At 35.3% G+C, this 17,500-nt stretch overlaps 1 protein-coding gene across 2 annotated transcripts in view; it reads right to left on the reverse strand.

Moving 5' to 3' along the window:
- The window catches only part of LOC135201087 (TWiK family of potassium channels protein 7-like), a 182,895-nt gene that overhangs the window by 15,815 nt on the left and 149,580 nt on the right, over window positions 1–17,500 (reverse strand). The window lies entirely within an intron of this gene.

Below are 17,500 nucleotides of genomic sequence, written 5' to 3' on the forward strand. Positions count from 1 at the left end.
TAACCATCTTCCTACTTTATCCACTATATTATGTTTTCTAATTTTCTTCGCTAATATATTATGATCTACCTTGTCAGATGCTTTTGCAAAGTCTAGATAAAACACATGTGTTTCATTTCCGCTTTTAATATTTTTGTATATGTTCTCACGGTGGACTAACAGTTGGGTTTGTGTACTTTTTCCAGGTATGAAACCATGTTGTCCTATATTAGACAAATTATTTTTTATTAAATGTTTCATAATATTTTTCTTCATTACCCTTTCATACACTTTCATAATATGTGATGTTAGACTCACAGGCCTATAATTACTTGCCTCTAGTCTTGATCCACTTTTGAAAGTAGGGGTAATATATACTAATTTGTGCTCATCATAAATCTTGCCTGTATCTACACTTTGTCTTAATAATATTGCAAGTGGCTTTGCGATAGAATGAACTACTTTCTTTAAGAGAATAGCAGGGACACCATCAGGCCCTGCTGCAGCTCCATTTTTAATTTCATTAATAGCCTGCACAATATCAGCTTCATTAATATCTATGTCTGCTAAATATTCACTATTTTCATCCATTACTTCTATATCATTATCTTCATTATCAATTCTAGGGGTGAATTCTCTCTAATATCGTTCTGCCAATATGTTGCATATTTCTTTTTTTTCATTCGGTTCTCTTCCCGCCTTCAATTCTTAGAGGGCCTATTTCTATTGTTCTTCTTTTATTCATCTTTTCGCATACGAGTACAATAGTTGGGGGGGGGGGGGTTTGCTTGATATTTACTAGGAGTTTTTCTTTCAAGTCCCGTTTTTCATTTTCTTTTGATTGTATAATCTTTTGTTCTGCATTTTCTATCTTACTTTTTAGTTCTATAACTTTCCATGCATTTTTTTCTTTTGCAAGACCTTTTTTCCACTTTCTGATTTTCTGGAACAAGATCCTTCTGTCTCTTGGTATGCATGACTGATGTTTACTTTTCTTCTTCGGTATATATTTATCCACTATTTTCTCTAATATTTTATATAATATCTCCGTATTTACCTTTATATCATCACTTAGGAAAATGTTATCCCAATCTTTGTTTAATTCTTCATTTATTTCTGACCTTTTATATTTTTACTGTAGAAGTTGTATTTTCTATATCCTTCCCACTTTTTCATTTCTTGAGTGTCTGTTTTCACTTGCTTTGAAGTGGACCTGTTAATTCTCTTGGAACATTATGGTCTGAAATACTCGCCATTATAAAACTATTATTTGTTTCTTTAACCATAAATTGTACCTCGTTCACAAACTACTAGGTCTAAAGTATTTTCCTTTTTTGTTGGCAGGTGATTTATTTGTTGAATGTTGTATTCTAGTAGCATATCTAATAGCTTTTCGAATTGCCTCTTATCTTCTGCACTACTATTACTCTCTTTTTTATATGTATAAATACAACCACAATCTCCTATTCGTTCTTTCCAGTCTACGAAAGGAAAGTTAAAGTCTCCGGATAGGAGAATAGTCCAGTCCTTGTGATTTCTACATATATCATCCAATTTTTATATTATTGTGTCAAACTCTTTAGTATTAGGGGGTCTATATATTACTATGTTCATTAATTTTTCAGATTCAAATGCTACCGCTATTAGTTCACATTCTGAGTTACTATATTTCTCATATATATATTTCCTTGTTTTTATATTTTCCCCATATATTGCGGTTCCCCCTTGATTCCTATTTTTTCTATTTGATCTATAAGTTTGGAACCCTTTTATTTGATCGTCATTCCCAGTCTCTTGGGAATACCAGGTTTCACTTATATTCATTATATCTATTTTCTTTTCAATTTGGGTTAGTTCTTCTAAGTACTTTATTTTTCTTTTTGAGTTACACGTAACTAAACCCTGCGCATTCATCACTATGATGGTTTGTGTGTTTTCTCCTTCATTTAATATTGTTCTTTTCTTCATTTCCAGAAATTCTGACATTAAAAAATCCAACTTTTCCATAATATTTGATCTTCCTTCATCATAATAACTCATTTTGTGTCTGAATCTGCAATTTTCTCCGTATCTGCAATATCCTCTTGCATTGTAATTACAGTATTTATCTCTTGAGCTGTATCTTGGGCTGTATCTTGGAGCTGTTGCTTGGAAATTCTTTGCTGACACTCCATATCGCGGTGATGACTTGCTTTTTTCCTTCACCTCATATTCTTTGTTCCTCTCTTTATTTGTTTCTTTCTTATTTTGGATTTTATTATTTCATTGAGAGAGAGAGAGAGAGAGAGAGAGAGGAGAGAGAGAGAGAGAGCCTCGAATCCGTTACAGGGAAGTTGGGGGTGGGGGGGGGAGTAGGGGGTTGGGGATAGAGGAGGAGGTAGGTACAAACCGTTCCAGTGCGGGAGCCTCCCATACACGGATAAATTGTTCCTTCCAGTTAATAACGATGCAATTCGGGAAGTACGGTTAATTACTACGCTGCCGGCTTACCATCTCCTCTTTCGGCCATTACAATAATTCACTGGCTCTCGACGTTGATGGACGCCTAGCAGTTGATAGGCCTATACCAACTGAGGCGAGCAGCAATAGGCAACAATTGATAGACCTATACTATCTGGAACTTTCAAATATTCCAGGAAATGACCGTCTGCTCCACTGGCATGGGCCAAGTCGTTCCAGCACTGTCTGGAAAGTCATTCACTAGCTCTCGACTTTGAGAAGCAAGAGTGGGCAACAATTGATAGACCTATACTATCTGGAACTTTCAAATATTCCAGGAAATGACCGTCTGCTCCACTGGCATGGGCCAGGTCGTTCCAGCGCCGTCTGGAAAGTTCGTTCCAGCACCGTCTGGAAAATCATTCACGAGCTCTCGACTTTGAGAAAGCGAGGCGAGAGGCGGTATAGGTAACAACTGCTAGACCTATATCCAACTGAAGCCTTCACACATTCCAGGAAATGACCGTCTGCATCGCCGCTTGTGTAGGTCAGGTCCAGGTTGTTCCAGCGCTTCGCCTGGAGAGTCGTTCTGAACTGGACTGCGGGACTTCGGGATGTTTGATGAGCTGGAAGGAAGTCGCTTATAGGTTTGCTTTGCCACTATTGTCTGGGATGTCTGTTGCCGCGAATGTTTTATTTTTTATTTTGGCTATCAAACAAAGCGTACGCACGTACATGTATACACACACAATTTATATATACACATGGATCTCCAACGTTGTTGCAGAAATCAAAATACATTCCATTACGAAGAACTCTTTTGAAAGATATAGCACTAGTCTTTCGCGCATGCACGACACCATTCATCCTCTCCCTGCCATGCGTGTGTTTCTCTCTCTCTCTCTCTCCTTCTTCGTCTCTCTCTCTCTCTTCGTATAAACCATAAAATCGCAAGCGTCCTTGCGTGCTTTCCTCATCTTTCATCCCTCCTCGTCATCTCCTCTCAGCGTCGTCATTCTTCTTCATCAGAATCACTCCACAACAGGTTCAATCCATCATAGGTCTAGGAAAACCAATAAAGATGGCGACTTGGTTGAGGAAATTCACTGTTCGCTGTTGTTGGCTGCTGGCTGCCTTCGCTTACGGCCTTACACTGTCATTGTTGTACGCTGGCTTCGGTCTCTTGTGATATTTTTTTCTACGAGGTTGCCATCCTACCACGTATTTTATTTCATTTTTTTTCCTTCGTTCATTATTCACTACACACCTGTCATATTGTCTATGCTTTGAACTCATTCGGCCTTGGAGACGTCGCCTGAGAGAGAGAGAGAGAGAGAGAGAGAGAGAGAGAGACTGCTGTTCGCTGCCTTTGCCTGTATACATATTTATATATTCATATAAATATACATAAAAATATTATATATGTAAATATCTGAGAAAGAGAAAAACTGGATAAGTATCAAGATCTGAAAATGGAAATATAATAAATATATATATATATATATATATATATATATATAATATATTATATATATATATATATATATCTATTTATTTTTCTGCAATTATTTTCTGTCCATTCGACGAACTTTTTTAATTCCTCTTTTATCATTGCTCTTCTTCCCTCTCTCCTATTCGCTTCCCTCTTCATCTTTCTATCTACTTCTCCTCCCCCTTTTTCATTTGCGATTTTAATCCCCTTTCTTATTCGCGTACTTCTCTTCTACTTAAAAAATAAAATAAAATAAATAAAATGAAACACTCATTACTTCAAAATACTTCAGTTCCCAACTAATTAGAGGACGGTTTCGTAATCTCTCCATCCATAATTTGGCGCGAAAACAAAACAAAACAAAAAACGCGCGCGTAAATAAATATATTCAATTCAACCTGGAGTGGGCGAATGGACGAATTGAACTCCACCAGACGCGTCGATGTTCGTGATCACAGCGATTAAAATCGCCCAAAAGGGCTCTCAAGAAGTCGCTTTAAAAATAAATAAATAAATGAATAAAAAATTCCAGGGCGAAAGTCATCACTCAATATAGATTCGCTGAACTCTCCAGAGACCCACACGATGGCGGAAAATTTGAAAATTGAAATAACAAAATAAAAAGGTTTTTGCATTTTAAATTTTTTTTACACGTGATGGCCGTGAAAAATCAATTGTCTTTAGCTTATTATTATTATTATTATTATTATTATTATTATTATTATTATTATTATTATTATTATTATTATTATTATTCCAATCAAGATGAAACCTATTCACATGGAAACAAACCCACCAAAGGGGCCATTGACGGATCATTATTATATGATTATGGGTACAATTTCCACTGGCATCCCATATCCTTCTTTTTTCTATTTTCAGATCTTGATACTCATCCATATTTTCCCGCCCTCTCTTTTCTCTTCAACTCTTGTGTCCCATGGTATTGCGGCATCAATGAGTGATACTTTCTTCTTGATTTTGTCAATCAACGTCACGTCTGGTCTATTTGCACGTATCACCCTATCTATTCTGATACCATAGTCCCAGAGGATCTTTGCCTGATCGTTTTCTATCACTCCCTTATACTGCAAGGTAGCTGATGTTTCTTGCACAGGTTCCAGTGGAGGGCTTTTGCCACTGAATTATTATTCCAGTAGATGAAACCTATTCACATGGAACAAACCCACCAAAGGGGCCACTGACATTATTATTATTATTTATTTTAGTATTATTATTATTTATTATTGTATGCTGAAGTAAACCCCCTTTTTAGAAACATGTTTTTTTACTAAAAGTGATTGCTGCCTCAGCTGCATTAATTTTATAAAGGTTTCTTCTCTATTTTTCTAATTATTGTTTTTTCATTGTTTCTTAAACTAGTGAGCAACGCACCGAAGGTTGGCATATCTCAAATCAGGGTAATAGTAAAAAACCATTGGATTTTTATTGGTAAAAATTCTAGTGGGGGTAGTCAAATTCGGGTATAATCCCGTAGAGTTTATTTGCATGTAGAATTGATGTTAAATTCTATTCCTTTATTATTATATTATTATTATTATTATTATTATTATTATTATTCCAGTATGTGAAACCTATTCACACAGAACAAGCCCACAAAAGGGGCCACTGATTTGAAATTCAATCTTTCAAAGAATGTAGGTTTCAACCTCCCACGGCTAAATAGCTCCCCCCCGACCCCCCCCCCCCCCCCCCCCGCCCAAAATACTGCAGCAGTAACTGAACATGATACAGACCCAGTGATTCTTCATTGGCCAAGGGGGAGACGCGAACCCGCCACATGTGAGGGCCATGCCACGACACTAACCACTAGTATACCAGCGGATATTTTCTGGATATTCATGGAGTTAGCATTAATATCGAAAGTGTTTAATAAGACATGTAGCTTTCAGTATATTCAGGTGAATATATAAACAAGGATCAGTAATAAATGAGAAAAATAATAATAATAATAATAATGATAATAATAATAATAATAATAATAATAATAATAATAATAATAATAATAATAATAATAATAACAATTCCTACTGCAATATTAATAATACCGAGAGCTAATTTGGGTAAATACGAGTTCAAAGTTTGCCTTAACCTTAATTATACGATCATATCTGATTAAGTTTTTTTTCTTTTTTTTTAATAACGAAGAAAAATAATGCGGGAGTGCAGAGGGCAAAAAACGCGCGCGAAAAAAATGTAAACAAACGCCGAGGAATTACAGATATTAGGGAAGGTGAAAACGAGGGGCGTCAAAGCAATTTTGAAGACATTACGAGTTCTTGCGCTGGTTCTCCTGTTCCGTGAGATCTCGGAGAGAGAGAGAGAGAGAGAGAGAGAGAGAGAGAGAGAGAGAGAGAGAGAGGGTACGCTGCTGGAATTCAGAGGGCAGGTAGTAGCATCATCGCTTATGGAAATAAATGTACACGAGCATGGGCAGGATTCGCAGATATCAGGGGGAGGAAAATGAGGGAGAACGTAAGAGTGATCTGGAAGACATGAAGAATTCGTAAACAACGGAAAGTAGTCGGGCATAATTCCCATCCCACACACGCCCCCCCCCCCCCACACACTCTCTCACCTAATTGAATCTCGCGCGCAAAAAGGAGACGAGTCAAACTTTCGCCGATGAAAGGGCGGAAGAGTTTTATCGGCCATGTCCGAAGTTTCGGCCAGAAATCTTAAAATGTTTCCGATACCAAAAAGCGAGATCTGACGAGAATGAGAGAGAGGGGTGAATTTGGGGTTTTATATAGATTATACTCTCAGTTTATCTAATGGTCGGCAATTGGACAACGGAGGAATTGAATGAATAAAACACATTCTAAACAGACAATTCTCGCACTTATGGCAAAACAATTTTCTTTGGAGACAAAAGTTAAGGAGAATTGAATCGTTATCTGCCCTGATGCGGAGTCGATGCGCACCGAGGGAGTCATTTATTTTTGGACTCAGATACCATAGATAAAATCTTCCTTCAACCAGCAGCGACTGAGACGATAAACAAGCTGCCAACTGGAGTGACGTAACACGTAGCAGCTGACCTCTGGAACTCTTCGTATAAATAGTATAGTACGTCTTTTCTATGAATTCTCATTTCATTCATATACACTCTGAAATATTGCGTTCATTTTGTACCTTCTGGCATTTTTATGGGCTCCTTTTATTTTATATACATACACACACACACACACACATATATATATATATATATATATATACATATATATATATATATATATATATATATATATATGTATATATATATATATACATACATATACAGGGTGTCCATAAGGTCCCAGTACCATTGCAAGCAGTTATTGCTTGTAATGGTACTGAGACTTTATGGAAACCCTGTACATACACAAATACACATACACATACACATCGCATGGCGACATTTATATTCCTTTCAAGGGCACCAAAGAAAATATGTTGGCTATCTATTATATACATCACATTTCAGTTCTGAGAGAAAGAGAGAGAGAGAGAGACTTGAATATGAGTATAGAGAACACCATTCATGACAAAAATTATTTTTTCTCTCTCTCTCTCTCTCTCTCTCTCTCTTTCTCTCCTACGAAGCCAGAGGACGTGCAGCAGCGATAAAAAATCTCTCTCTCTCTCTCTCTCTCCTTTGACTTCCGTCTCTCTCTCTCCATCCTATTCCATTTCCTCTCTTCTTTATCTCTCTTCCTTTTTCTTCTCCGTTTGGCTGACGATAGAGGTTCATCTGGTTCTCTACAAAACTATTATTATTATTTCTCCTTATTATTATTATTATTATTATTATTATTATTATTATTAGAGCTAATATTAATCATTATTACTATACCATTATTTTCTTATTTTCCTTGTCTTCTTCTTCTTCTTCTTCTTCTTCTTCTTCTTTTTTCTTCTTCTTCTTCTTCTTTCTTCTTATTATTATTATTATTATTATTATTATTATTTATTATTGATTATTATTGATTATTATTATTATTATTGAGATTATTAGTTATTATTAATAATTATTATTATTCTAAAGTTATTATTTATCATTATTATTATCATTATTATTAATCTAATAGTTATTTTCTACCTCATCGTCATATCATTATTATCATTGTCATTATTATTATAATTATTTCTAAAGTTATCATTTATGATAATTATTACCATTATTATTGATTTAATAGTTATTTTTCATTATATTATTATTATTATTATTATTATTATTATTTTATTATTATTATTATTATTATATTACGAGCGAGGAACGAAACGGGTCGCTTTCGTGTTTCCCCCAAATTCAGAAAAATTCCTGTTAAAAATGAAAGGCAATTATATTCATGTTAATGAGAAGGTTAATTACTTAGGGTTATTAATGGAGGCGTAATTAGAGAGAAAAAATAATTCCAGAGTTCGTTTTAAAATGTTAAAAGGTTCAAATCAACAAAACGAAAAAAAAATTGCAATATATAAATATAAGTGCTAAGCAATATTGTAAGAAGCTTATGGTGTTGCGTGTAAATGGACATATTCTTTGTTATATTTTTACGGGAACAAGATATATATATATATATATATATATATATATATATATATATATATATTATATATAATAATATACATACCATATATATATATACGCATACATAAAATAGGAAAAGCTATTTGTAGCTATGGTATACACGTATATATATATTTATATAATTATTATATAATATATTATATATATATATCTATATATATATATTATATATATAGATATATATATACTATATATATATATATATATTTATATATAGTTAATTTTTATATATATATATATATGAATTTTTATTCATATCACCGCAATTCTATATAAATGCATGAAGATGCAAAATTGCCCTTTAATACCAGCAATTCACTCTACCTCGGAATTAAATATATTTTCATCTATGTTGACCGAAGGGGAATTTTTTAGTTGATAATCATTTCGTCCTCTCGTGGATTCGAACCAGCGCCTAGCGCACGGAGGGAGAAATCAGGACTTCAGTTATGTTACCGACTCGGCCAACAAGTCGGTAAGAAGACGTCACTGAAGTCCAGATTTCTCCTCTGTCCGCTGGGCACTGGTTCGAATCCCACGAGAGGACGAAATTATTATCAACTAAAATATTCCCCTTCAGTTAACATACATGAAAATATATTAATTCTGAGGTAGAGTGAATTGGATATTAAAAACAAGGACTAATTTTACAGCTTAATGTATATATAATATATATATATATATATATATATATATATATATATATATATATATATATATTATATTATATATATATATATATATATATATATTCACACCATCATCAAGCTGTAAAAATTACCCAGTCTAAGAATGTTAAAACAATAAACAAAAAATTTACCAAAAATCCAAAATGTTGAAATGTTGAGCTGGATACAAAACACTCTTGTACTGAAGTTATGATTTTATTGTTCCAATGTTTTCATAGTTTTAAGTTTTTTTTTTCAAATTTTCAAATGAATCTTTTCTTCGATTCTTATAACTTTGTTTTTGCATTTTCGAAAATTTGAATCATAAACAACTGATGCTAAAGGTTTTTTTTTTTCTTCTTCTCTCTCTCTCTCTCCTCTCCTCCTCTCTCTCTCTATCGGAATTCAAAGCTAAATTCCTGATATAAAAAATCATATTATTCCACCTAAAAAAATAACCTCCTCTATCTTATAGTTATCACTACTGCTATGTTTATCAGCCACTCACCCCCCCTCCCCCTGCCCCCTTCCAACCCCATCCCCGTAAGTATACAACAAGTATATACTGCAATCAATGTAAAGTGTTGCAATCACTTAAGAGAAAGCTCGTAGTAGTCGTCCATTACTATAATGACTAGGGCCTATTCGCTGAAGACGATGGCGAATGTCTATCCAGTGAGTTGCATCGTACGTTTGGCAGCGAGGTGCAGCCAAGGCCCATACGCCCGGCCCTGAGAAGCTCAGATTCAGATTATAATCTAGGAAAGCTGTCGACAAGAGAGCGAGAGAACTTGAAGTTCAGAGACTAATTTTGCCCTCCCAAAATCTGCGTATGATATAATCCTTCTGAACAAAAATATTCATAATTATATGACTAAAATGGACAAATATTCAGTCCTACACGTCTCTGTAGATGGGTGTGTGATGGAAAATGAATTGATGGTGACTTTGAAAGTTGTAAGAGTAAAAAAAGGACGTTCGTGCTAATAATTGAGAGGTCTTTCAATGTTATTATTACAGTTGCTGAAATCGACGAACCATCGTAAAAAGGGCACTACTAACTTTGCAAGCAAGTAGTTCCCTCAGCAAAGAACAGAACAGAGCAGGAGAAAAATGTCTGTAAAGAGAGAAAACAAGAAATAACCACAAGAAAAATGGTTATATCTAATGTGTACCATCGTAAAAGGCCAGTAACTTCGCAAGCAAGTTCCTCCACAATAGAACAGATTGGAATAACAATATTTGTAAAGGGAGAAAACAAGAATGGAATAACAATGTTTGTAAAGGGAGAAAAGAGAAATAAACACAAGAAAAATTGTTATATCAAATGTGTACCATTGTAAAAGGCCAGTAACTTTGCAAGCAGGTTCCTCCACAATAGAACAGAATGGAATAACAATATTTGTAAAGGGAGAAAACAAGAATGGAATAACAATGTTTGTAAAGGGAGAAAACAAGAATGGAATAACAATGTTTGTAAAGGGAGAAAACAGAAAAAAACACAAGAAAAATTGTTATATCAAATGTGTACCATCGTAAAAGGCCAGTAACTTTGCAAGCAGGTTCCACCATAATAGAACAGTGGAATAACTATATTTGTGGATAGAGAAAATGGAAATAAACGCTAGAAAAAATTCACATAAATTCACACAGACAACTTAAAGAACAACACATGAAAATAATCCCAAGGCAATGGTGGAAGACGCTTTTATCGCAAAAGCTAATCATTTCGATAAAACCTCGAGAGATTCTGATATCCAGACAACCATAATGTCTCTGTGTTAATAAAAACTCTTCTGAGCAAATCAAAGTTTCCTGACGGCATTTTCTGATGCGTTTTTTAAGCGGGAATGAAAGTGATGACAAAATTGTTCTCTTAAATTTTCAGAATTGCCAAGTTCACAGTAGGGTGGTTGGGGAGCATGGAGCAAGATCGGCCAATACATAATTGAATGTGTTCGTTTTGGAGCAGACGTTTGCCTTCTGGAAGCACCTGGAAGCACAAGACGACATAATCAACGAGACGAAGCATCTCCATACAGCATATTCTTACTTTCTTTCCTAATGCTTCACTGAATCAAAGAGAAGAATCATCCGCACACTAGATAGGCCTACTTCCTTTTCTCAAGCTTAAGAGCGTCCTGGCCTCCAACTACGAAGAGACGAATTTTACACATTGCAACATTGCAAGTTTTCAACACCAGATAACTGACACCCAAATTGACAAAGTTATACGTTCAAACGATTACCTAAACAAGCCAGTTTGAAAGAAAAAAAAACTCTCTTTGAAAACTATATGAAATAATTCATATTTATATCAGGACATACAGATGGGATGAAATTTTAAGACAGGCTCCAACTGTGCTTATGGAGAATTCAACTGAACAGCGAGTTGCATGAAGAAGTCAGCTGGTGAATGTCGCTTTAAACTGTAATGCAGTTTCATTTCAACCGCCACCAGTTGTCCCACGTATATATATATATATATATATATATATATATATATATATATATATATATATATATATAAATGGATGTATGTATGTGATATGTCCCAGCATTGAGCAATTTCAACCAATTTGGTATACATACGACTTACCATCTAAAAACCAGCAGTACATCGCTAACACCAAAAGGGGATGGGGTGGGGGTGGGGGTGGGGGTGGGGGTGGGGGTGGGAGAGGCCTCCCTGAAACGGGGCTGGTTCCGCCTGTTGCCTCAGTAACTAAATAAACTTAACGAATTTATCATACCTAATTTTGGTGTACACGTGTAAGATTAACGGCTGTCATTCAGAGTTATCCCGGGCAACACCGGATTCGTCAGCTTGTTTGTATATGCGTATACTTACATATATACATATTTATGTACGTATATTATATATATTACACAAATATACTATATATAATGAACAAGAAAGGAAGGCCCAGCTATCGGAGCCTTTGGGCTAAACCAGCAAAACGCGATAATACGTGAAATGGATCGGTATGCTAATGTCCCTCTCGCTTTTAAATTGCAATTTGAATAGTGATGATTCCCCCCCCCCCCCCCCCCCCCCCCCCCCCCCCCCCCCCGCCACCACCCCCACATCGCCACGCTCATTTTCGGAAGGGTTACCGGGAACGCCACTTCCGGAGCTGAAATTTGAAGGTGAAAAAAACCCATGAAAATTGTGTCCGTCAATTTTCTGTGATGGGGTAATGGCATATAGGTTAATAATAATAATAATGATAGAAGGAAACCCATTTTGAAAACAGTTTAGTCTGTGAAACTTGAAAAATGAATCTGTCTTTAAGTGGATGGACTTCTTTTTTTGGAGGGTACCATGACACAATACTTTTCTTGAAAAATCTCTAGAAAAACCTCTTCAAAAAGCGCTCAAAAACCACTAAAAACCTCTTGAAAAAACCCTCTTCAAAAACCTCTTCAAAAACCCCTTAAAACCTCTTGAAAAACCTCTTCATAAAACCTCTTCAAAACCCCCTAAAAACCTCTTGAAAAACTCCTCAAACCTCTTCAAAAACCGTTTGAAAAACCTCTTGAAAAACTCCTAAAAACATCTCCGAAACCGTTTTGAAAAACCTCTTCAAAAAACCCTAAAAACCTATTCAAAAACCGCTTGAAAAATCTTGAAAAACTCCTAAAAACCTCTTGAAAAACCTTTTGAAAAGCCTCTTCAAAACCCCCCTAAACCTCTTGAAAAACCTCTTCAAAACCCCCTAAAAACCTCTTGAAAAACCTCTTCAAAACCCCCTAAAAACCTCTTTAAAAACCTCTCCATAAAACCCTAAAAACCGCTTCAAAAACACCTAAAAACCTCTTGAAAACCTCCTCAAAAAGCCCTAAAAACCTCTTGAAAAACCTTTTCAAAAATCCCTAAAACTCTTAAAGTCCACTTCAAAAACCTCTTGAAAACCCTCTTTAAAAACCCCTAAAAACCACTTGAAAAAAAACCTAAAAAACCTAGAAACCTCTTGAAAAACCCTTAAAAACCTCTTCAAAAACCACTTCAAAAACCTCCTAAAAAAACTTAAAAAACCTCTTGAAAAACTTTTTCAACAACCCCTAAAACCTCTGGAAAAACATCTTGAAAATCCTCTTCAAAAACCCCTAAAAATCTATTGAAAAACCTCTTTAAAAACCTCTTCAAAAACCCCTAAAAACCTCTTGAAAAACCACTTCAAAAACCTCCTAAAAAACTTAAAAAACCTCTTGAAAAACTTTTTCAAAAACCCCTAAAAATCTCTTGGAAGACCTCTTAAATAACCACTAAAAACCTTTTGAAAAACCTCTTCAAAGAACCCTAAAAAATTCTTGAAAAACTTCAAAAAAACCTAAAAACCTCTTGGAAGACCTCTTCTACAAGCCCTAAACACCTCTTGAAAAACCTCTTGAAAAACCACTTCAAAAACCCCTAAAAACCTATTAAAAAAAATCACGAAAACGAAGCGACATCTTAGCCATTCGTAAACAACAGAAAACGAGAGCGAATCAAGCCCCTTTAGAGATAATATATCGGGCCGACCTTAAGTGCTCCATAGCGCAAGAGAGTTAAGAGTGAATTTCCTGCAGATTGTTTCGCCATTTCTCAACTTTCCCTTGAGAGAGAGAGAGAGAGAGAGAGAGAGAGAGAGAGAGAGAGAGAGAGAGAGAGTTTTTTTGTTAAGCCTTCAACCTCTTCATCAATTTGGTCTGCTATCAATTTTATATAAGTTACCTAATTGTCTACGCGAAGGCGATAATTTAACTTAAAGACTCCATGAGTTAAGGCGTGATTGAGACCCAATAAGACCTGAGTGCTCGTGGGATGAGTGAGAATATTCTCCTTTGATCTTTGACCTTTGACCTTTGCGCAGTCAGGGCACAGAAATATTTGGGACCATTCCTAGACGAATTGAGGGCAACTAATACATGACTTTCTTTACCCCTTTGGGGAATTAGGCAGGAGAGAGAGAGAGAGAGAGAGAGAGAGAGAGAGAGAGAGAGAGAGAGAGAGAGAAAGAGAGAGAGAATTAGGGACCTTCGAATAATAATGAGCCTTGGGACAAAAACATGAAGGATTCTTCATCTTCGCAAATTGTTGATAATACGGCGAAAAAAAAGCAATTCTCTCTCTCTCCCTCTCTCGTCATCTCTCTCTCTCCTTCTCTCTCTATATATATATATATATATATATATATATATATATATATAATTTCTCTTACATCCTAGAGTTATAATGATGAAGTAAAGCTACTAACAAATATAGATTCCTTAACCATGTAATCACTGGAAAATCATATTTTCCAGTGCATGCAATGATTAAAAACCAGTTATGATTTCTTCTGGAAGCACTGTCCACCATAATACCTGCAGAAAAGGCTAGGTATATAGCATTCGAGCAATGCAGAGAATCTTCCTGTATTAATCATCCTGTCCTATTAACTTAAAAGATTGATTGGTGAACAGATGAACTTCCGCAACGTTTTTCAGCCAGTGGAATTTAATATTCATATGCATTTTGATGTATCCAAATACAGGCAATCCACGGTTAATGGCTATCCAGTTTTACGGCACTTGTCTAGCGACGTCGTTAACTGGATTTTTGGTGCTGATCTCCGGTTAGCATTATTAGTGCCCATCTCTGATTAGCAGCGCCAAACTGCAGCTAGCGGTGTCGATTTCTAATTAGCGGCACCGATCTCCAATTAGCGTCGCCGCTCTCAAGTTAGCCGTGCTGATCTCTGCTTAATGACTCTGATTTCTGTTTAGCAGCATCGATCTCCGGTTAGCGGCACCAATCTCCAGTTAACAGTGGCGCCGAACTCTGGTTAACGACGCTGATATCTGTTTACTGGGCGTTGATCTCTGATTAGAGGCGCCGATCTCCGGTTAACAGTGGTGGCGATCTCCGGTTAACGACGATGATATTCGGTTAACGGCGCCATTAAGCAGGTCATTAGTGCTCTTATTGTTGATTTTCAGTTAGCAGCCAATTCGGTGAGCGGTGTCAGATGTAAACGGAACCTACCCCTGTTAAGCGGGAACTGCCTTTATTCTGTGTTATTTGGATACACAGTTGCAATTGGATAAGATGTCAAGATAGATTAGTGCAGGAGTGGCCAAGCTATGGCACATGTGCCAACAGCGGCGCATTGCACTATACCCCAGAGATAATAAAAGAAAAAACATGCCTGCTCATAAAAAAAGAAAAAATAATAATACTAATAATAATACTGATTTCTAGAAAAAAAAAAATTCAAGTAACTTATAGCTAGAAGTTAGTTTTACTAAGATTTGTTCAAATCTAAAACATAGAAATAATTTTTATTTGATTTTATTGTTCCGTGTGCATCTATTAGTCATCTTCTTTAAACAGTAATGCGTCATCATTATATACCTGTGTATATATATATATATATATATATATATATATATATATATATATATATATATATATATATATATATAAATGAATTAGCCAAAAATGCTTAATTTTTGGCGATCATTACCTTGGGAACATTTTCTAGAACTGAGAAAATTTGCCCAAAGTTATGCCTGTCGCTTTGGAACAACATACAGATGCGAGCAAGCATTTTCATCCATGAAAATGATCAAGAACAAACTGAGGTCGCGACTATCCGATTCAAATCTGAAGAATTGTCGGTCGCTTAGTTACTAATTTAACTCCTAATATTACAGATTTGGTGAGAACAAAGCAAAGTCGAAAGTCTCATTCAACCTAGTTATGTTTATTTTTCCTGCATGTGAAATTAATTTTCTTTAAAAATTCTAATTATGTTCACATATTTTTATTAGTACTTTCAGAAATGTGAATATTATCAATACAAATTCAAAGTGTCAATCAAGTAAGTACAGTTTACCTTGTATCTACTATGTTAAATCCTTTCCTTTACAACTGCTACATCTGTCCACTCTATCATATATATGTAGTATATATTTACATATATGTATATCAAATGATTATAAATATAACTGGCAAATATGTCCAAATTACCATACTTAAAGGATTGAAAGGGGGTTAAAGTTTGTGTGGCGCATCTGAATTAAAAGTGAAGAAAATTGGTGCATGGGAAACAAAAGGTTGGCCACCCCTGGATTAGTGTATAGAAAATACTTTATACAACAATAATTTCTGCTGTACAGAGTCTGTGCTTAGGGATTTTATGTGACATTACGGAAAGAGAATGCTGAAGAAAAACTGAGTTTTGTACTAAAAAAAACATTCCACATTCCGGAAGATTCGTTACTCATCTTCCCCTTAATTATACAAGTTTCATATTAAAAAAATATTCCCCATTTCAAAAGATTCGTTACTCAGTTCCCCTTAAAAAAACTCAAAAAAATCAGTTTCCAAAACACTACAGAAAAAGAATGCTTAAGAAAGCATACGAGTTTCATATAAAATAAAGCTTTCCACATTAAAAAAAAACAAAAAACTCAGGGAATCAGAGATTCCTCTGGAAAGAGTTGCAACACAACACCAGAATGGAAATAAAAAAGATGGCGAGTGGCTGCCTACTCTAAAAAAGAATAAAAATAAAAAATAAATAAATAAAAAAAAATAAATAAAAGAGCTGACAGAGAACTGATATCCAAATATGCGGCGAGAGGACTTCCAAAAGGCAAGATGAAAAAACATCTCCTGCGAAGATAGGTTTTCATTACGAACATCTTTTAAAAAAGAAGAAAAAAAATCCAGTTAAAATGGAATGAAAAGTGAGAATGGAAGAAGGAAAAGAAACATCTCTCTGAAGATTGTGTGTTGAGGTTTCTGTCGCGCCTTTTTTTTATTTTCTATTTTTTTTTAAGCTTACACCATTTCTTCTTCTTCTTCTTAAGCAAAACCGCGAAAATAAAAAGTCAGGAGCCTCAGAAAGGAAGACATGGGACATAATAGAAAACGTTTTCAGTTTTTCCAATTACGTACTGTCTCCTTTTTCGTATTTTCTGTACCCTTAATAATGAGAGAAAGAGCCTCTCTCTCTCTCTCTCTCTCTCTCTCTCTCTCTCTCTCTCTCTCTCTATTTATTCTCTTCACCTTCACCTTTATGCTTCTCCGTTTTAACTCTGATTATATTATTATTTTTGCCCCCGTAACGCAGTGCACCGTAGGCATCACTTTTACTGAACCTCCGTTCGTATTCTCTATCTTCCATCTTTCTTTGCACCTTCCAAATCTTCCTGCGCTGAATGACCTCATAGGTCCCAGCGTTATAAACTCCTTTCCCTCCAAAGGAGACAACCAAAGCATGCTTTGGTTGTCTCCTCCTGCTCTGGTTTTCCCTTGTTCATATAGCAGCCTCTCGTCAAGTCATTATTTGTATT

The sequence above is a fragment of the Macrobrachium nipponense genome, chromosome 27 (genome assembly GCF_015104395.2).
Source record: "Macrobrachium nipponense isolate FS-2020 chromosome 27, ASM1510439v2, whole genome shotgun sequence".
Classification (NCBI taxonomy): Eukaryota; Metazoa; Arthropoda; class Malacostraca; order Decapoda; family Palaemonidae; genus Macrobrachium; species Macrobrachium nipponense.